The sequence below is a fragment of the Thamnophis sirtalis genome, unplaced genomic scaffold, assembly GCF_051295495.1.
Source record: "Thamnophis sirtalis isolate CommonGarterSnake01/CBP01778 unplaced genomic scaffold, rThaSir2_p1.2 scaffold_7, whole genome shotgun sequence".
Lineage (NCBI taxonomy): Eukaryota > Metazoa > Chordata > Lepidosauria > Squamata > Natricidae > Thamnophis > Thamnophis sirtalis.
Genome location: NW_028261387.1, coordinates 34,048,403 through 34,071,313, shown reverse-complemented (window position 1 = coordinate 34,071,313; position 22,911 = coordinate 34,048,403). Strand labels below are relative to the sequence as shown.

At 38.8% G+C, this 22,911-nt stretch overlaps 1 protein-coding gene and 1 pseudogene across 3 annotated transcripts in view; both read right to left on the bottom strand.

Annotated features, from left to right (window-relative positions):
* The window catches only part of BEND5 (BEN domain containing 5), a 1,240,338-nt gene that overhangs the window by 1,041,535 nt on the left and 175,892 nt on the right, over positions 1-22,911 (bottom strand). The window lies entirely within an intron of this gene.
* On the bottom strand, positions 11,349-11,854 carry LOC148044597 (homeobox protein Hox-B5 pseudogene; annotated as a pseudogene).

The window sequence follows — 22,911 nt, the reverse complement described above, 5'->3', positions numbered from 1 at the left end:
TGATATGAACACAGTGGATTTATATACCATTGAGAACTGAGGTTAATAAGATAACTATCTTAAACTTTTAATCTCACAAATCATGGGCAATAATCTGTAGATGTATGTGAAGGAGATGAACTCTCTCTTTTGATTTTGCTTTGTGCAGCAGAGGCAAGACACTCTGCATTATGAAACAGTGAGTTGAAGCTAATGGTCTTGGCTCAAAAACATTGGTGTCTACTTATGCACTGCCTATGTGTGCAGAAATCTCTTTGGATGGTTGAGGCAAAGTGTCATGGATACATTTGGAGGAGGGCATTTTGCTTCACAATTTTATAATGGATTATTTCAAGTTTTGTCAAAATGCTCTTTCAATGCAATGCACACAATTAATTATGGAAAGAAAATCCAACAATAGAGAAAAAAATATACAATATATTGTTGTATTTCCTTTGTACAATTAGGGAAGGATAATATGATATGATTAATATTCCCATTGTATTACACAAGCAGAGTCAACTATGTTTAAAGTTTTGTTTCCTATGAAAGATCTAAGGAATTTAATAATAACTGGTTTGTCAGTTGTGTGAAAAGGACAACTTGCCACCTTCGTAACATACCGCTTATTAACTTCTGATACAGCCAATACTTCTCAAATAAAAGCTTTGGTAAAGGGAGCTGTCTGGCTTTTCTTATCTTCAACAGTATGTAGATCAACCCAGCAAGAATGAGCTTCCAGAAATATTATTTTGTTCTAAATTTCTTCTTCACCATTTTGAATAAATCAATTATAGATTAAATAATTGACCCCACCCTTAATCTTCCAGCCAGGATGTTGTGTTCTCAGCTGCATTCACTCTGAAAGTCCCAGTATTAACAATGTCCTTTTATAGGTTTTATATCTTATTTTATTCTGAAAGAACAGGCTTCAAATTTTTCTCAGCAGTTGCCTTGAGAAGACTGTGGTGGAACTTTCTTGGATACCATCCAAGCAGATGACAAATAAGCTATCATTCCAATAATCAAAACACTGTCATCATCTATTTCTAGCTCGGTAATGGCAATTAACATAGCACATAAACAACTATCAGAATATAAATGGTACAGGAATGTCAGAGACTGCAAACAGCTCTCTGACTATGAAACCACCTTGCTGGAATCAAACACTCTGATGGCTTTTATCATTTTGTGACTTTTATTATTGTGGTTGTTTATAAATTAGTATTGCAAACTTCTCAATTTGGGATATCTGAACTGCTATTTCTTCAATTGCTATTTTAATATTTTAAAATATTTTATGTGTTGCTTATAACCTTTTAAATCAAAATAATCAATAGGAAATGTATGAAAAAGCAAATTGTAGGAGCAAGTATGTTTAAAAGGAAGGGCATACCAAAAAATAATAGCAACTTTACAATACATAACATAAAATACATTTTAATATTTACCACTATGCTATATTTTATGTATTAATAAAATATAATACAGATGCTATATAACATGATAGATACTATGGCTTAATGTAATACATATTTAATAATAATAATAATAATAATAATAATAATAATAATAATAATCGAAATTCAACGACTATGGCACAAACCAGCAGTGGTAATTCCAGTGGTAATTGGCACACTGGGTGCTATTCCAAAAGCACTGGAATTACATTTAAAACAGTTAAAAATTGACAAAATCACCATCAGTCAAATGCAAAAAGCCGCACTGCTTGGATCTGCACGCATATTACGAAAATACGTTACGACGTCCTAGGCCCCTGGGTGGGGCCCGACTAGTAACCAATGCCAAATCCGGCGAAACAACTGGCCGCTGTGATACAATTGTACAACAACAACAATGATAATAATAATAATAATAATGCAAGAACATGCATGAGCAACGGCTTAAAGAACATGCATGAGCAACAGCTTAAAAACAACAAAATCATAGATCGGCTAATCAGAAGATATAGATTGGATACAAGAAACATCAATGAAGCTGTAGAGATTGTAAAACAGCAGATAACAGCAACAGCTAGAAAAATTGAAAGATATGAGGCACGAATCATCCAATATAAACAAAATCAGCAATTTCGATCAGACCAACGGCGTTTTTATCAAAATCTTAATGTGAATGGTGACACCAAAAGTGAAAAACCAGAAAAGCAGGCCACAGTTGAATTCTGGAAAGAATTGTGGGAAAATGCAAAGGACTACAACAAGGAAGCAAAGTGGATACATGACTTTGAGAAAAGCATTGGCAACAAACAAATGCAAGTATTAGAAATAACAACTGAGATGGTCAAAAATCGAGTTAAAAAGGTAAAGAATTGGACATCACCTGGAAAGGACCAATTACATGGTTTCTGGCTCAAATATCTGACCAGTTTACATGCAATATTGGCCAGGCAACTGAATGAAATTTTACAAAAGGGCCAAATTGATGAATGGTTGACAACTGGAAAAACATACTTGATTCAGAAAGATGCAACTAAAGGAACAACACCTGAAAACTACAGACCAATAACATGCTTGCCAACAACCTTCAAATTGCTTACAGGCATTATTGCAGATAACATGATGGATTATTTGGAAAGAAACAACATCTTGCCAGTAGAGTAAAAAGGCAACAAAAGAAGGAGCAGGGGCACAAAAGATCAGCTCCTAATTGATAAAATGATATTAGAAAATTGTAAGAACAGAAAAACGAACTTGAATATGGTCTGGATTGATTACAAAAAGGCATTTGACTCACTGCCACATAGTTGGATCATAAAATGCTTAGAAACAACTGCCATTAGCAAAAATATTACATCCTTTACTGAAAAGGCGATGAAACAATGGAGAACTGAGTTGGCAGTAGCGAATGAGATCTACGGAATGGTTAATATCAAGCGAGGAATTTTCCAGGGTGATTCTCTTTTACCTCTTCTCTTCATCATCGCAATGATCCCACTATCAGTAATCTTAAAAAAAATGAAATTAGGCTACCAAACAGCCAAAGAAGCTGAATTTTTTTTCGCATTTACTGTATATGGATGATTTGAAACTCTATGGAAAGTCAGAAATAGAAATCCAATCATTGACAAACACAGTCCGAGTATTCAGCACCGATATTTCAATGCAGTTTGGCATGGAAAAATGTGCCACTGTATCCATAAAAAGGGGCAAAATCACTGCATGTGAGGGAATTGAAATGCCCAATGGCCAACTAATTAAATGCAATGAAAATGAAGCCTACAAATACTTAGGAATTCTGCAGTTGGATAACATCAAGCATGGAGAAGCAAAAACTATTGTCAGGCGAGAGTACACCAACAGAGTTAGGAAAATTTTGAAATCTAAACTGAATGGTGGAAATACAATCAAGGCCATAAATACCTGGGCAATACCAGTTATAAGATACACAGCTGGTATAGTTAACTGGACACAAGCTGATTTGGACATTTTGGACCAAAAAAGCAGGAAACTAATGACAATGCACTACAGTTTCCATCCACATGGTGATACTGATAGACTATACCTGCCCTGAAAATCAGGTGGCAGAGGATTATTACAAGTGAAGCAAACAGTTGAAGAAGAAAAACATGCACTGGCTGATTATTTAAAAGAAAGTCAAGAACATCTATTAATCGAAGTAAAGAACAAAAATCTACTGAAGACCCAACAGACGAAACAAGAATACAGAAAAGATGTGATAAAATCAAGAATGGAGAGTTGGCAGAACAAAGCACTGCATGGCCAATTTCTGGAAAAAATAAAAGATAAAGTGGACAGTGAACAAACTTGGTTATGGTTAACAACAGGTACATTAAAGAAAGAAACAGAGTCACTAATCCTGGCTGCGCAAGAACAAGCTATCCGCACAAATGCCATTAAGGCCAAAACCGAAAAATCCTCTGATGATGCCAAATGCAGACTTTGCAAAGAAGCTGATGAAACTGTTGATCACATACTCAGCTGCTGTAAAAAAAATCGTGCAGACTGATTATAAATTGCGGCACAATTCAGTAGCACAAATGATCCATTGGAATTTGTGCAAAAATTATAATATTAAAACAGCAACAAACTGGTAGGAACATCAGCCTGAAAAAGTCACCGAAAATCAGATGGTCAAGATCTTGTGGGATTTCTGTATACAAACGGACAAAATACTGGTGCATAATACACCAGACATCACACTGGTTGAGAAAAATAAGGTCACAATCATAGACATCGCAATACCAGGTGATAGCAGGGTCGCCGATAAGGAACATGAAAAAATCGCAAAACACCAGGACTTAAAAATCAAAATTCAACGACTATGGCACAAACCAGCAGTGGTAATTCCAGTGGTAATTGGCACACTGGGTGCTATTCCAAAAGCACTGGAATTACATTTAAAACAGTTAAAAATTGACAAAATCACCATCAGTCAAATGCAAAAAGCCGCACTGCTTGGATCTGCATGCATATTACGAAAATATGTTACAACGTCCTAGGCCCCTGGGTGGGGCCTGACTAGTAACCAATGCCAAATCCAGCGAAACAACTGGCCGCTGTGATACAATTGTATAATAATAATAATAATAACGTTACTTTAACAGTTCCTAGGTCCTTGGTTAGGACTCGAGCTGTTGAGCTACCAACCAGCTGCAAAGGCTGTGAATCTCACTAAAGATTAACATAATAATAATAATAATAACAACAACAACAACAACAACAACAACAACAACTCCGCTGTTGCCGGTCCCAAGCCCGGATGAGAAAGGAGGAGGGTTGGGGTCAGGTTGGCAACTGGCCCCATAAAAAAAAACCCGCCAACCCATACAATATGGTGAAAGAAACAAATAAAAAATTTATACCGCATCGGTCGTCACGTGGGTTAACAAGGGCCGCGGCGGATGTTGGGGTCCCTGGACATCCGTCGACAAGTGGGCTACAAGTGGACCAGCCAACAAAACGACAAAAATATAGTGCAGATGAAAACCGTGCCATAATGGCCTGTTACTACAACTCAGAGCCAGAAAAAGAGGTTATTTAAAGCGAATGTATGAATTATGGAAACAACAATATCCAGATTCAAATTTTAGTGAACAACGACTAACAGATCAAAGACGATTTATTATATGGAATAAAGTGTTTAGTGAAGTTGAACTTCAGGAAATTCAGGCAAATTGCAAAACCAAAAAAACAATATCACAAGTGGAAATAACTGATATTCAAGACACAACTAAAGACTTTATAGTAGAACTCCCAGAAGAAGCTCTCGGGGAGGAAATAACACCACCACCACTAGAACCAGTTATCACTGAACCAACTGATGAACTAACTCAAAAACAACAAGAATTGAAGGATAAGATCATGGAGCATTTTCTGCTTAATGAGGAAAGGCAACGTTTACCATCACTAAAAACTGTGCCTAAGAAAATTTTGGCTCCTATCATGAAAATGGTTAATGGAATGTTTTCAACAATTGAATCGGGATCCATCTTGGAAACAAACCAGTTAATGTACAGCGCAGCTGTAATAGTCACTAATGAACTAGGCATTAAAATCAAAGTACCTAGTCACACAACAGAAAAAGCATCAAAGCCAAAGTGGAAAATCCGATTAGAACAAAAAGTCAAAAAATTAAGGGCAGATGCTAGTAACTTAAAGAACATGCATGAACAACGGCTTAAAAACAACAAAATCATAGATCGGCTAATCAGGAGATATAGATTGGATACAAGAAACATCAATGAAGCTGTAGAGATTGTAAAACAGCAGATAACAGAAAAATTGAAAGATATGAGGCACGAATCATCCAATATAAACAAAATCAGCAATTTCGATCAGACCAACGGCATTTTTATCAAAGTCTTAATGTGAATGGTGACACCAAAAGTGAAAAACCAGAAAAGCAGGCCACAGTTGAATTCTGGAAAGAACTGTGGGAAAATGCAAAGGACTACAATAAGGAAGCAAAGTGGATGCATGACTTTGAGAAAAGCATTGGCAACAAACAAATGCAAGTATTAGAAATAACAACTAAGATGGTCAAAAATTGAGTAAAAAAGGTAAAGAATTGGACATCACTTGGAAATTCAATGACTATGGCACAAACCAGCAGTGGTAATTCCAGTGGTAATTGGCACACTTGGTGCTATTCCAAAAGCACTGGAATTACATTTAAAACAGTTAAAAATTGATAAAATCACCAGTCAAATTCAAAAAGCCGCACTGCTTGGATCTGCACGCATATTACGAAAATACGTTACGACATCCTAGGCCCCTGGGTGGGGCCCGACTAGTAACCAATGCCAAATCCGGCGAAACAACTGGCCGCTGTGATACAATTGTATAATAATAATAATACATATGTTTCAATGCAGTTTGGCATGGAAAAATGTGCCACTGTATCCATAAAAAGGGGCAAAATCACTGCATGTGAGGGAATTGAAATGCCCAATGGCCAACTAATTAAATGCAACGAAAATGAAGCCTACAAATACTTAGGGATTCTGCAGTTGGATAACATCAAACATGGAGAAGTAAAAACTATTGTCAGGAGACAGTACACCAACAGAGTTAGGAAAATGAAATCTAAATTTAATGGTGGAAATACAATCAAGGCCATAAATACGTTACGACATCCTAAGCCCCTGGGTGGCGCCCAACTAGTAACCAATGCCAAATCCGGTGAAACAACTGGCCGCTATGAGACAATTGTATAATAATAATACATATTTATTATGTGGTTGAGAGAACAAAATAAAAAATAAAATTGTATGGAAATTTGCTTTATTGATGAAATGGGCAACAGATACCTTCATTTCATGAATAAATATTTGTATGCAATAAGATTTTTATAGAGGATATAATTACAGTGACATTGAAATGCGAGCACGCTCACATTTGCGAACTGGTAGCAAAGGTAAGTGAATCCCACCATTGATCCATTTGAACAATCAGAATTGGGATAATATACTAATAATAAAACACTAGTTTTCTTTAAGTGTAATATTATGTGTAAATGTAATACTCTTTCACTGAGATTTCCATATCTATTATAACATTTACATTTTGTATCCTTTTAATCAAACAATCTTTAACTATTCAGTTTCGGAATTAATTTGACTAACAATTTCTAAATAAGGCCAGGAGATACTCTTGAGCTATATAATTTTTTTTTTACTATGCTATTAGTAAAAAATACAAAGGATCTGCCAAGAGCCAAAAATAGAGTAAAATTAAATATAAAGAAGTTAAAACTAATAACAATAAGACCAACCAGCCTTAGCATTGACAATTATGATATTGTAATGGTAAACACCTTATTCTTGTTAGGATCAACCAACAGTAAAGGAACAAGCAGTCAAGAAATACAGTAGCAAAGTAACTATGAAGATCTTGGAAAAGATATTCCAACACTGTGATGTTTCTATATAGACAACGATTAGAATTGTGCAATGGCCACTTTAAAGATGCAGGATAGGAAGAGTATTGACATCTCTGAACTTTGGTATTGGAAAAAACTCTGAGAAGGTCTCAGAGCTAAGTACTAGCCTGTACTAACCTATTCAGAGTTCTTGTTTGAGACACAAATGACTAAGCTCAAATTATCTTACTTTAAACACATTATGCATAGACCCAGGACTCTGGAAAAGGCTTTAGACTCTACTGCTGGGAAATGTGAAAGGAAAGAGAAGATGACGATGACCAGTAGCAAGATGTATGGACTCAGTTACAGTGTGTTGTGGCCCAGCAGGAGCCGTTGGAGCTGCCACCAGACTCCAACAGCGAGGGGCCCTATGAGTCGGCCCTGGAGGATGTGGAGGACTCTGGACAGGGTCCGACTCCGAGCAGGGCGCATAGAGACTGGTTGGCCACCAGGTGGTGCCTGGGCCTTGGATCAGTGGGGAGGAGACAAGGGAGAGTGATCCAGAAACCAACAGTGAGTTGTTCCGGGATGCACGCCGTCGAAGAGCTACTCGAAGTCAAGAACAATTATATCATTACAGGAGGTAATTACGCTCAGCTGATGGTCATTAGGCTCCTCTCCAGACTATATAAAAGACTACTTATGCCACGCCCTTCTTGCAGAAGTCAACGCTTTGACTAAAAAGAAACTAACTTGGAAGGCTGGATTGCTGCCAGAGTTTGTCTGAATTGCTGCCAAGGTTTGTCGGACTTGCTGCCAAGGTCCTTATCACTGAGAGTCTGGTCTTGCTATTAAAGGACATTCTCATTAAGCGTGTCTCGGCTTTCGGAACACAGTGGCAAGTAGGGAACTTGAAAGACCAGGTTAGAGATAAAGGGTCAGACAAAATCGATGTGGTGGCTAAGAATCAAAAATGACTTGGTGGCACATAACAATCAATCAGTCAATTTCTTAATTGCTCTACTGTTATATATTTGCATATTGTTGCTTGTCAGATGCTTATAGTCAAATGACTGAAGAGCAAAAACAACACTTCTCAATAAATAAATAATTTATAAGAGAATGTGAGTAAACCATTCACTCATTTTTCCTTTAAAGAATAAAGGACTCCAAATGCTGTCCAGCTCATAATTAAAAAGTTATAACCTACTTCATTTGGATTAAAGAATACACTGACTGCTTTGTTCACACTACTGTGTTCCCCCCAAAATAAGACAGGATCTTCTTTTCTTTTGACCCTCGAAATAAGCACTTAGCCTTATTTTGGGGGAGGTCTTATTATTTTTGAGGTGCAGGAGGCAGAAAGTGTGGTCGCCTCATGGCTACTGCTGTGTTGCAATATTTTTGGGAAAGACTTATTTTCAGGGGACGGTTATTTTAGCACATGCACTCAAAAGCACAATTGGGCTTATTATCCGGGAAGGTCTTATTTTCAGGGAAACAGGGTATGTACACTGAGTTCCTTTATTAATGGAGGTCAATGTAGGTAATCACATTAGAACTGAAATCAAATACTGTATGCTATTGTACATTAACAGCTAAAGTTATCCTTGCAAGAAAAAGGGGGAAGTATACTTATAAGCTTTTTTGATTACATTATTGAACCAATCTGAATAAGTGGGATTCTGACCGAATAGCACACTTTTTAAAAGGCTGCATCAATTATTTATTATTACATTAAAACAATTAAGATTAGCTGATTATTCTAATAATCAATGGAAAATTGTGTTAATATGCACATTTATATAAATTAAATTGAATGATTAATTGGTGAAAGGAATCCAATTAATCAGTTAACCATTCTTCAAGCAACTAGCAAAAGAATAATTTCTAAAATACATAGAATTATGGCATTGGCATAAAGTAACGAAGACATTGTAACAAGTCCAGCAGTGGAACAGATACAGAAACAAAACAAACAAGTACGTGATCAGACATATAAAGCAGGACCCACTTTGTCATCTGAAAGTCAGTTCACTCAGCTTTAGCAGCATTCAATTCTCAATAACATTTTGTTCTGGGTCTCTATCAAGTTATTCTAGGCTGTGAAATTGTCAGGCATGATGGATGACTATCATCCTTCTGCTATCTTTTTGCTTGTTCCTTAGAGATTTGCAGCTGCTGTCTGCAAAATTCTTTTCTTTGTTCCTTTTTTGCACAACATGCCAAAATGAACAACAGTAATTATGAGAAAGCCTACACTACAATTATTTTAGTACATAACTTTTGATAGACATCTGTAAAAGGCAGAATATTCAAGTTTGATTAGTAATGATAGCTCTCTGTGCTTTTCTACTAATGTTCACAGATATTTATTTATATGTAATTTTCATATAAACCATTGCCTTTGATTCCTCGGTGTTTTTGTCTTTGCTATTCTATTATGTGCGCATATCCAATCGTAAACTGGGTATCTATGTTTGTATTTAAATCTTTATATATTTTAGCTATCTGTCTGCATTAGCCTATATATTAACTGTAACACTGTAGAAATGGGGTGGGGGAGGATAATAGGATACTCTATTAACAACAGAAAAGTAAGCATATATTTTGCATGCCTAAGCAAACCATAAATACTGTCCTGTTTTAACTTAAAAACTACAGCTTATAGTTAAAATAATTAACTTTGTTGTTGCTGTTGTATACTTATAAAAAAAACCAATTTCACTGTATTTAAGTACAATGACAATATAGATTATACTTATACTTGTTGTTGTTGTTGTTGTTATTTCTATAAAGCAGTGGCTCTCAACCTTTTCTTCAACATGGACCTCCTTTAAATACCTTTTGTGGCCATGGACCATGGCCATGGACCCCCACGATTTAAATAACATTTATCCAAGCCTTCACGGACCCCCTGTGACATTGTGGTCCCCAAAGGCCTATACAACACAGATTGAGAACTACTCCATAACATATTATAATGCATGGTTAGGCAGCATAATGTATTCTACATATGGTGGAGTATAAATAGGGTGACCAAACGTCCCGCATTTGACGGGACAGGCACGCCTTCTCATAATTTTTCCCACGTCCCGGGCCATTCCCAAAAGATCCCGCTTAATTTTGGTGCCTTCTTCAACTCGCTCCCCCGCCCATCCGTTGCTGCTCGCATGGGCGGGGTAGCGTAGCGAGTGAGCGGGCGGATGGGTGGGGGAGCGAGCTCGCCTTTCCAGTTCCACTTCTGGACAAGCCGTGGGAAAGCCTCCGCGAAAAGAGCCACCTGGGGCCGCCGCTTCTTCTCTGAACTCAGAGTAAGTGACAGGCGGGGCGAGTGAGCGGGCGGATGATGGTGGGATCGCTGCCCACTGCACTGCAGCTGACTCACCTCGGGCCGGGCGGGCTGGGAGGCTTTGGGCGTCCGGGCGGGAAGAGCGCAGAGGAAGGCAGAGTGGCGCTCGACGCGACTCTGCTACTTTTGCTGGAGGAGCCCCTAGATAGGGAAGGTGGGTGGCAGGGCGGAGCAAGGGAGCGCAAGCGGCGGATCCCGGGCTCATATGCAGACAGAGCTCTCCAGGCACAGGAGCGCTGGAAAAGTGCTCCGTTCATGCACGCACCAGGACGGAGCATGCTCGCTCGCTCGCTCCAGCCCTGCCTGCCAGCGCGCTAAAGTGCCGGCATGACTTTGAAGGGCTGGCTTGCCGCTTGCCTTCCACGTTGGCCTGCGCGGAAGGCAATCCAGCCCATCAAAGTCATGCCGGCAGTTTAGAACTCGGCCACCATTCAGCGAAACATCTTTCGCTGAATGGCGGCCGAGGGGCACGCTAAAGTGCCGGCATGACTTTGAAGGGCTGGCTTGCCGCTTGCCTTCCACGTCGGCCCGCGCAGAAGGCAATCCAGCCCTTCAAAGTCATGCCGGCAGTTTAGAACTCGGCCGCCGTTCAGCGAAACATGTTGGGTGGGAGACAAGAAGGGGGCAGGCTTTATGCGGCCGTCATGGAGGTGGCGTTCAGCTCCGTCTGAAGTCAGGCGCCACTGTTGGCTTGAGAACCGCTCTCTTCGGTTCGCGAGTTCGCGCTGGTTTCGTCTATTTCAGCAAACGCGGTGACGCTAACTGCGCCGCCAGAAGCTACTGGTTGCCGTGGGAAGACCCGGCTGTCTTGCCTGTACGGCTTTCGTTGACGCCGCCTCTACTGGTGCTGCTTGTGCAAGGTAGGTATTCAGGACAGGACAAGGAGCAGCTGAACGCCTCTCTTAACCTGCTTTCGAGTGCTGCCTGGGCAGAAAAGACATGGGAGCTCTCCCCAACCGCTCCAAATTGGCTGGAGGAGGCGGAGGAGGTGGTGGTGGCTGATCCGCTGATGCTCAGATCCATTCCATTGTATTTGTATCCCCCGTAAGAGCCGGCGTGTATGTTGCCTGGATCTCTATAGGATCCATCCATGGATCTGCCGGCCCCATAATTTAACAGCTGATAGTCTGGGGCATTAGGGTAGCGTCCTGAGAATGAATGTACAAAGTAATAACTCATGTGGGTTTATATCTTGGAGGGCTTGATTTGTGGGGTTTGTGGTGGTTATAGCCCCCTTGCTTGAGAATTTATGATGTATTAATGAGTTATAGAGGCGCTGCCTCCCCCTCCCCCTCCTCCGCTAGGAACACCTCAGCTGGGCAGGCAGGGGTGCTCGGCTTTGCCAGCTTCAGCTCAGCCGCAGCGTAGGTCAGCAAATTTTAAGAAGAGGCACTGGACAGCCGCTTTTCTAAAATGGATAGGATCTCCTGCTTGAGGGGGGGAAGGACTAGAAGACCTCCAAGGTCCCCTCCAGCTCAATTCTGATTTGACCAGAGCCCTGGTCAACATTTGCAACACCGACATTGTGGAATGAAGGTTGCAATGGCCATTGCAAGCCACTAAATGGACTTTCCAGCCCCTGTTGTCTTTCTTAGAGAAGAATGCAGAATACCGGAGCTGGAGGTCATCTAGTCCAACCCCATGCTCAAGCAGGAGACCTGATACCATTTCAGGCAAACTGTTGTACATTATCTTTTTCAAAACCTCCTGTGATGGATCACCCACAACTTCTGGAGGGAAGCCGTTCCACTGGTTAATTGTCCTCACTGTCAGGAAATTTCTCCTTAGTTCTAGGTTGCTTCTCTCCCTGATTAGTTTCCATCAATTGCTTCTTGTTCTTCAGGGGCTTTGGAGAATAGGTTGACCCCTTCTTCTTTGGGGCAGCCCCTCAAATATTGGAAGACTGCCATCATGTCACTCCTAGATCTTCTTTTCTATAGACTAGAAATCCACAATTCCTGCAACTGTTCTTCATATGTTTTATCCTCTGATCCCCTAATCATCTTTCTTGCTTTTCTCTGCACTCTTTCCAGAGTCTCCACGTCTTGAGACTGATTGATTGGTCGATATCAAGTAGCTTCTATCCACCTCAAAGCCACAAAGTGTTTCCTCCAGGCTCTTATCACAGATCACTTATGTTACTAACTTATCAGCTGCAGTTATTCACTTAAGAACTGTGGCAAGAAAGGTGGTATAATGGGCTTAGTGACCAAAGTTACAATGGCATTGTAAAAATTGACTGATGACCATTTTTCACACTTAGCAACCATTTTCACACTTAGCGACCATTGCAGCATCCTCATGGTCACGTGACCAAAATTTTGATGTTTGGCAACAGTTACAATTTATATTTGTAAATTGTAGTTATGTTGAAATAAAAAAAATTACAATACTATTTTTGCGTTATATGAAAATTTTTGTTGCTCCGTATAAAAATTTTAATCAAGCGCCCCCCCCCCCCCGGGCAAAGGTGTCCCTCTTTACCAATCTGAAAATCTGGTCACCTTAAGTATAAAGGTCAAGCAAACCCCAAATATCGATAGTGTACTAGCCTGCCTACCTTTGTCCAATGCTACTTGATTGAAGGCTAGTGAAAAATGACTGAACTTTAAGAAAAGACTGCCCAAAAGTAATGCTTCTGACTTTAAATGAAAATAAAATATCAATCAACTGGCTTTTTTCTATTTTCATACAGAGAAATAATTTCACCTCAAACAGCAACATTTTAACAGGACATATCCCCATACATACAATTGTGAACAAGAATTAACTAATTACAAAGAGCCACAGATAAGAATGGACAATATCTGGCACTACAGCTACATGAAGACTCATTTGCATATCACTCCAAGATCAAAACGCTAAATTAAGTAGAAGACATTTCATTTCTAAAAATATATTTGTTTTTCTCTTCCAAAACAAGTGATAATGATAAGATGACGAGACCTCATGAACTATCACTGACCCTAATCACTACCACTGCCATTTTGCCATCAAATTTAAGTGGATAAATTCAGGGTATTGGGGGGGGGGGAGTAATTAATAGCAATAGCAGTTAGACTTATATACCGCTTCATAGGGCTTTCAGCTCTCTCTAAGTGGTTTACAGAGTCAGCATATTGCCCCCAACAACAATCCGGGTCCTCATTTTACCCACCTCGGAAGAATGGAAGGCTGAGTCAACCCTGAGCCGGTGAGATTTGAACAGCCGAACTGCAGAACTGCAGTCAGCTGAAGTAGCCTGCAGTGCTACATTTAACCACTGCGCCACCTCGGCTCTTAATTAATAGGGGAATGGAAGTGATTTGGCTCCCAAATGCCACTTGCAACCTCATTTACCTCTAAATCCCCCTCAAAATATATCCCCCTCAAAAGGCTGAAAGGTTCTGGGCACACATCCAGATAATATCACTAGATAGCTTACTGTGGTCCACCAGAAGTCAAAGTAGCCAAGAACAGAAGAGACAGCCAAATCAACATAGAGGCATACAATCAATATAAATCTACCGCAACAATAATAGAACAGGAAAAGGTCTTGGGTTAGATTATATTTTTTAGACTTTTAAATATATATTTTATTGACTTTTTTATTATGTTCTTCCATATTACGAATTGATGTAAATAGAATTGGGATCTCTGCTTTCTTCCATTAATTTACAAGTCAGTGTTCCTAACACTTAAATTGTCTTTAGTTTCTTATACCAACTTTCTATTCAAATACCTTCTAATAACTTCCAAAATCTAGAGCTAATAGCTGTAGCAAAAGTTAATAAAAATGCTATTAAATTTTTATGTTTTTATTTGTGTTCAAAAGCAGATTCAATAAAGCCAAAGGGAGGGGAATTTAAGGATATTCATATATTTCTATAAATATTTCATACAGAAACAGATAGTATAGAATTTGCTCTATCTCTAAAATCCATGAAAAAAATTCCATACACCAATAACTTTCACATGTGTTTTATAGTTCCTTTCCCATTTCATATTAAGAAAATGAGAAATAGAAAACAGTGAAAATGTAATGAGTAGGACTATTCAAATTCTTCAAAAAGATCCTTTAGAACAGGGATGTCAAACTCGATTTCATTGAGGGTCGCATCAGGTTGTGTTTGACCTCGAAGGGTAGGGATGGGCGTGGTCTTGCTGAGGACTCTGCCAGTGAAAATGGGCTCCTGGGCTCCATTTTCAACTGCAATGGCCTCCTGCGACCCCCCTGCCAGTGAAAGCAGAACCTGGGAGGGCCATCTGCAGCGTGCGGTCCCTTGTTGTACGGAAATTAAATGAAATTTACAAATTTGGGTCACAAATATCAGAACTGTTCAAGGACTCCTTTTCATTTTACAGGAGGTTTGTAACAACACCACTCTCAATATCCAAGGAAACCTTATGAATGTTTTCTGATGCCAAAAGAAATTCAGCATACTCAAAGACATGGATGTCCATCCACAAGACCTCTCTAGATCCTAACCATTGGGATTACAGTTATCAAATCGAAACCAACTTTTATTCTGGCTCATTTAAAACTCTTGGTATTTGTTAAGCCCCTAGAAATAAAATATAACCCAAAAGAAAGGCTGACTATGACTCTCATTAGTTAGATTTATTGTCACAAAGAAAAGGAGTTAATATGCAGAATTTTGGAAAATGAATAACGCAAAACACTAGCACTTACTGATTTGTGAATTCATTAGAGCAAGTTCTCAGAAACCAGTCTGGATCTCTTTTTTCCAGAAGGGCTACTCATCCATTTTCCAGGTTTGACTGTACAGTTTTGTAAAGATTTGACAAAAGCAGCCCTTGAATTTTCTAACAAATTATGTATATTTCTGAACTGAACACTACTGAATTTGTTATCATATAAAGATAAGGTTTTATGCCATAATATCTAGAAAATATTTTTTTACTAGGAGAAAAAAAATTAAAACAACATTTAATCAAATATTCACTCATAAGTTATATTATCTGTAATTCTGTTTGGGTTTGCATTTAAATACAACTGAGAACATTTCTACTTCATCTTTAATAAAGACTTGTTCTCATTCTCATGATATTACAGTATCACTATGGCAACAATATGCTGTTTTAAAAATGCTTGGAAAGGGGATGAAAGTGATCTTACCCATTCAGGTCTGCTCACAAAAAATTATGGTAAATCAAAGAGCGAAAACAATAAACATAGAAAAGCAACACACTTGAAAATTTAAATAATGATCATAATTAAAATTCCCATTCCCATTTTAATCATAGTACATTTCTAAGACTCGAAGTTGTATATCAAATAGAATGCTTAGTCAATCTATCGCTAATGAAGTATATATGAGGTCAGAAGTTCATCCTATATGTATGATAAATAGCAACATGTTTCCATTTTACTGTAATTGATGTTCACATTTTGTTTTAAATTGTTTGAATCTGCAGCAAGAAAAGAAGGAGGGACAATTGTTAAGTTAACTGAAGTTAATGGAGTTAATGGTAATTATAAGCATTATAAAGATAGTATCGATGAATGATTTACCTTTAAAAATATGCCATTTGCCCTTCCAACATAAAGTTGCTGTTTAGTAAATTCCATCTATTGTTAGCACCCCAAAAAAATCCCTTTTGCCATAAAATGTTCTTTATCAGAAATAGCAGAATCAGGATACTAAAATATAATGAGTTGGATTCACAGAAAAGTTTCCAGCTATCATAGAAGTTTAGGACAATCAGAGCTTAGATCCACAGGATCAATTGGTGAGGGTCAAGCCAGAGAATGATCTGAAAACTGATCTGAACCCTGCAGCAGCCAGAGCACAGGTCAGTGAGGTGGGCAGCATTTTTTATATTCCCATCTGGCCTTTATAAACTCCATTCTAAAGGAGGGAGGGAGGGAGGGAGGGAGGGAGGGAGGAAGAAAAACTCAAGGTTAGAGCTAATTACGCATAATTTCTCAAAAGACATTAGAGGGAAGTTGCCTCTACTGAATCATTTGTATATCTAGTTCCAAAAATTTTTAAGCAAGCATCAATGGGAGGTTGCAAATGGTGACTACAAGATGTCTTTGCTTACAACCCCTGGTGATCCATTTACCGACAGGGACCAGAAGCACTGAAATTTCCATTGCCACGCAGTGTGTTCAAATGTCATGCTTTTACATCTAGATCACTTAGTGACAGAAATTCTAGTAATAACTGCCAATAATTAACTAGATTGCTTACTCAACATATTTGCGGTACTTTTATAACAACAACTGTTGTTATAGGGGGAAGATACTTCACAGAAGATTAGAAGATAAGTACAGTGTATGATCCAATGTAAGGTACTATATCTACAATAGAACTTATAGAAACCACCCTAACACCAGAACTAGAGTATGAATACTCTATTTGCAGTTCTGAAGGATCTGGAGCCACAGTTGCAAAGATTGCCTAATATTTTTCTGAGGTTTATATTGGAATCTCAGTAGCACACAATACAACCCAATTATAACCCTTGACCTAAAATAACCGAATCTCATGACTTGCCCCACTGCATACTGGATTAAGAAGTCTTGTTCACCAGTGAATCACCAGTAAACAGCTTCAGCTCCATTTCTTGGGAAGATGAAGCTAAAGGGGGAAGGAGTAGATCCAAAGGATATTCCTGGAGTTTTTTTCTCTGCAACAGCTTGGAAGGCAGTCCAAAGTTATATGCAGGATCTAGTAGTGATTATCTACTATCAGATCTCTCCACTGCTTTTCCTAAAGTTTTCATAATGATATACATAGATTTTAATTTTCAGACTTACACAGATAATGATTCCATATATACTAGAACACCGGGACTGTCCATCTTCCCTTGACATTCTTTCTTTGAGCAGACTTTCAAAGGATAAGAAATTAAATTAAGTAACTAAATTTGCTTAATCTGTATATTTTAAATGATCCCATTGAAAATGATAACCCAGTAAAATGCACTTTCTGGGCTGGCCACAAAATGTGCTATTGATTACATTATTGCTCTGGGTAGTTTGCCTTGTTTTGTAACTAAATCTTTAATTTATAAGGGAGCACCCTGTAGTGCTTCTGTGTCATAAATCTTTTACTGAACAGCCACATGTGGAGGATTGGAAGATTACTAAAAGCAATAATTGCATCTCTGTTCTCTTAATTTAAGCAAAGACATTATCACAGATGCTCTATAGTGCTCAATCAGGTCCTTTTTCTGACTGCAAGCCATTATAAAGAGTTTAATCCAAGTTTCTACACTCAGCCCTCTAGGTCATATTGCATGTTACAAATGTTCCCTTGAAAGTTGGTCTGATAAAAGTAGAGATAAGAATATGGACAAATATACTTAAAGCTATTCTGTTATCAGCTAAAGTAGCCCCTTTTAACAGGGATGTCTGCAGGTTACAGTCAAGAGAGTAAAGATAGTAGTCACAACTGTGTGATCAAAGCTGCACCTGATATATATTAAAATGGGCAGAGTTTGATGGCATTGCCATGGCTGCCATCTTGACTTTTTTTAAAATAATGCTTTGTAAGATACCATGGTCAATAGCTTCAAATCTGTATGTAAGAGGTCACTAACAACAAAATTAATGTCCTTATGGCTCGATCTCTGAATTTAACTTCCTTGGGATGATGGCAAACCTTTTTTCCCTTTGGTGCCAAAAGTGTGTGCACACGCGATAGTGTGTGTGTGTGCCGACACCCATAATCCAATGCCCTGCTCAGGGCCCACCCCCTGTGCATGGGTGCATGACTCCCCAAGCTCCTGCTGCCCCCTGCGCATGCATGTGCAATCGTTTTGGTGCTAGCAGGCTGCCCTGAAGCCCCTTGGGACCAAAAAAGCGGCACGAGGGGGGCCGCACCCCCACCCCCCAATTTGGTGCTAGCAGGCTTCCCTGAAGTCTCCTGGAACAAAAACCAGGGTGCGGGGGGGGCACATACCCCCACATATGTGCAGGCTTCTCCCAGCAGAAACTCAAAAATCACCTGGCCGGCAAGAGGCGTGCACCCATGCGCAGTGGAATTGACCTGGGTGACAGGCCGCATGCCCACAGAGATGGCTCTGCATGCCACTTGTGGCACACATGTCATAGGTTCACCATCACAGTTATATGGTGTTGGGATAATGTATACTGGATCTGTAGCACAGGCTGATTTGGATAGGATTCTAGATCTTAATTTATAAAACCTAGTAGCACTGGTGGTATTCCACATGCAATTAGAACTTCCAAAATGCTGTGAGGACTTCACATTAATATACTTTACTGTTTCCTTTCCTCTGCACCCTATTTAACTATGGTACTTTTGGTTTATTTGGGTAGCAATCAGACATTGAAATCTTGATTCTTGATTCATGTTCTGAAATATGATTCTTATGAATACACAGCACAACTCTGAATTCAAAACAATATTTTTGTTGACAGGATTAGATTTGCCTTTTGTAGACTATTTAAAACCATATACTCGTTTGAACATTACATTTTAGAATCATGTTTAATCCCACAATATATTTATATTAATGCAGTAATGTAGTGATGTTCTCATTATTTTGATGCCTGGAGCCTGATTTTCCAAAATATTTTTTGATTAGATCTTATTTTTATCTTTGAGTTATGACATGCACAATAACCACCTGTACATTAGTTTCAATCTAGGTTACTTTCAGATGAACATTTGTACTTAATTGATTCATATTTATATGGCATTGATGCATCCTTATTAGACCACCTACCCAGCACTGCTACCTGCCTCTTTGCTCAACCAAAGCCACTGAGCATTGCCGAGAACTGCTGTTGTTTCCTCTCAAAGACAAACCAAAATCCAGTGTCTGGAAGAAAAAAAGATCTATGCTTACACTGAGGCTGATTGAGAAGATGGGGCTGGTTATGAGCTATGGTGGCACAGTGGCTAGAATGCAACATTGTAGGCTAATTCTACTGACTGCCAGCAGTTCGATCCTGATCAGTTCAAAGCTGACTCAGCCTTCCATTCTTGGTAAAATGAGGACCCAGATTGTTGGGGGCAATACTATGTGCTATTGCTATTGCTATGTGCTAACAGGGATACTGTTCTGCTTGGGCAGGAGTAAAAATTCCATTGCCTTTTGTGTAGTAGGCCAGGGTTCTGAAACTGCAAAAATGGATAGCATCATGACATAAAATTAAATACTAATATTACAGTAACCACTTAAGAAATTAATGCAATTAAAGAACTTAATACACACAGTCTTGAACAAAAGCATATTATGCACATAGGACTCGGCTGTTTATAAGGATGAGACTTAAATTCCAAGCCAGAGTACAATAATTTAGAAAAAAAAATCCTGTATTTTATCCAAAGAGTGATGGATTAACTTGTCCTATATGAATAAAATATGGATCTAATCCTGATATGTTGTTCCGGAGATCTCATGATGGCAAATTCATGACAATTATGCCTAAAACATGAAAAACTTTCAGCATTTATGGCATAATGATGAATAAAAAGAAAAGGAGGAGAAATGTGTTCATTTATTAACAGGATTATTCTCAAATCAGAATGAGCCACAATATTCTGGATGAGAAACCAGTTCATAAGGACAGAGCTTCTGAAACTGCAGTAAGATAAACTTGAATTTAAGATTTAAAATGGGATCTCCTTCAAAAGCAGAATAGATTTAAAAAGTATATAGTTTTACCATTCAACATAAGGCTACACATACTAGCTAAGATTGCAAGCCATGATAAAGAGAGAGAGATGAGAGAGAGAGAGAGAGAGAGAGAGAGAGATGAGAGAGAGAGAGAGAGAGAGAGAGAGAGAGAGAGAGAGAGAGAGAGAGAGAGAGAGAGAGAGAGAGAGAGAGAAGTAGGTAGTAGGTAGGTAGATGGAAACCTTGTTTAGGCATTGCAAAAAAGGTTATGTTCAATAGGAAAGAAACCCCTCTGAAACAATAGCTAATCTTCAAGGCAGTCTTACTCTTCAGTAACAAAGCCTATTGCCCTTTGGATCTTCTATTTCTTTTGTTTTGAACAGCTCTCAACAACAAACGGAAAATAGCCATTCCAAATTGACTGTAGTATTTTTCTCTTAGGTAAATACAGCCATGACTGAACACTGTGGAAAATTTCTCAAGGGCAGAATAAGTTTCCATCAAACTTTGAACACAAATCTCTATGAAAGATTTAGAAATTCTAAGGAGAGGATCTCGGTGTGTGATTATTAGCATCTATAAAATGGAAACGAGGCAGTGTGATATATCTATAAAAACTCATCCTGGAATCCAGCAACATCTGCAATGTGAGGGAGGCATCAAAACCAGCAAGATGGTGCATGGAATATCATGATGGGGAAGGGGGGAGAAACCTCTTTTGTTCATGGGTTGATATACAAATTTTGGGCATATCCCCTGAAGATCCTCTGCTGAAATCATACAAAGGGTTGCACTCAGACCTAGAAAATCTGGAATTAATACTGCCATAAAAGACAGACAGCAAGCAATTAAGATGAGGTGATGCAAAGGTGACGCTGAATAAACCTCCAGTCTGCCCCTTCTGAATATGCATGCAGCACTAACACATATATAAAACTCTCCTTTTGCCATCTTGCTGGTTCTGATATTCAAACATGTTGACAAGCAGTGAAATAAAAGGGCAAAGCAACATCCTGGAAACTAGGAGGTGATGTTTATGAGGGGTAAGGCGAAATGACTGGCTTAGCAAGCATATATATGCTGTGCCAGTGAGAGACCAAGATACTGCAAAGTAAGTTGTGCGTGTTTTTTCTGAACTTGCTTGAGAAAAATATGAAGGCAAGAAATGAACATCCACCCTGAAATCTCCACTGAAATGAAAGTTCTCTGAAGTGATAACCAGCAGATTTAAAGCACAACACTTAGTTGTTACCTAACAGCTCTGCCCCACCCCTCCCAACTACTCATTAAATCAACCTGAGCCACCTTCTGGCAAATATTATCATGTCCTGCCCGGGGCCTCATACAGGTGCCTGTCAGAATTCATTCCAACATTTTTACCCAAAAAATTGCTTTAAAAACTATTAGCAAAATTGCATGAGTAACACAGTTGTCTCTCTGTTGCACAGACAAAGAAGAGTTCTACAAGGGCAGTACAATGTGTCAGTGATTAATTGTCTCTTCAAGTCTCTTCCTAGAAATCTTTCTTCAGTTAATTTCTCTCATACAAAGTCACTGGAAGCTGTGCAGAAGTGCCAAATGCCTGACCTTTCTGAATTACTAAAAAATATGAACAAAAACTCTTGAGGGGGAAAAACAGAACCAACTACATATTATCACCACTTCAGAGATAACTAATTTCTGAATCCAAAGAATTCAAATATTATTTTAATATCACATATGCAGGAAACATTAAAAAGATGAACTAAAATATTTTTAAAGCTGCTAACAGAGAAGAGCACAGAAGAGCACCAAAGATAATTAGGGGACTGGAGGCTAAAACATATGAAGAACGGTTGCAGGAAGTGGGTATGCCTAGTTTAATGAAAGGAAGGACTAGGGGAGACATGATAGCAGTGTTCCAATATCTCAGAGGTTGCCACAAAGAAGAGGGAGTCAAACTATTCTCCATAGCACCTGAGGGTAGGACAAGAAGCAATGGGTGGAAACTAATCAAGGAGAGAAGCAACTTAGAACTGAGGAGACATTTCCTGACAGAACAATTAATCAGTGGAACAACTTGCCTCCAGAAGTGAATGCTGCAACACTCGAAATCCTTAAGATGTTGAATAACCATTTGTCTGAAGTGGTGTAGGGATTCCTGCCTAGGCAGGGAGTTGGACCAGAAGAACTCCAAGGTCCCTTCAAACTCTTGTTATTCTATTCTATTCCAACATGAAATGTGTCCCGCACTTTACGATTGCTAATGTAGGGAGTTGGGAATTGAACTTGGGTGGCCAATAAATTTAAATCAATAATAACAAATGCAACAAGGCAGAATATTTCACATTACAAACACTTTTTCTATGAAGGTTTGGGAAATCATCAGGAATTCCATTTGTATCTTATAGTGTAAGAATAATGTCACTTTCTGGAAAACCTGTGATATACAATTTGAAAATCAGTTAAAATCAGGAATAGGTGTTTGCACAAATGTAGCCTAGTTCTTGATAGCTAACTGTTCTGACCCCCCCCCGTCTTCGCTCGTTAACAAACGACAGTCAGACAGACTTAAAAGGAAATAACTTTATCAGTCCTGGTTCACGCTGGCTGCAAGCCCAAAATAAACATAGATAAAGTCTCTATCAACAAGGGTT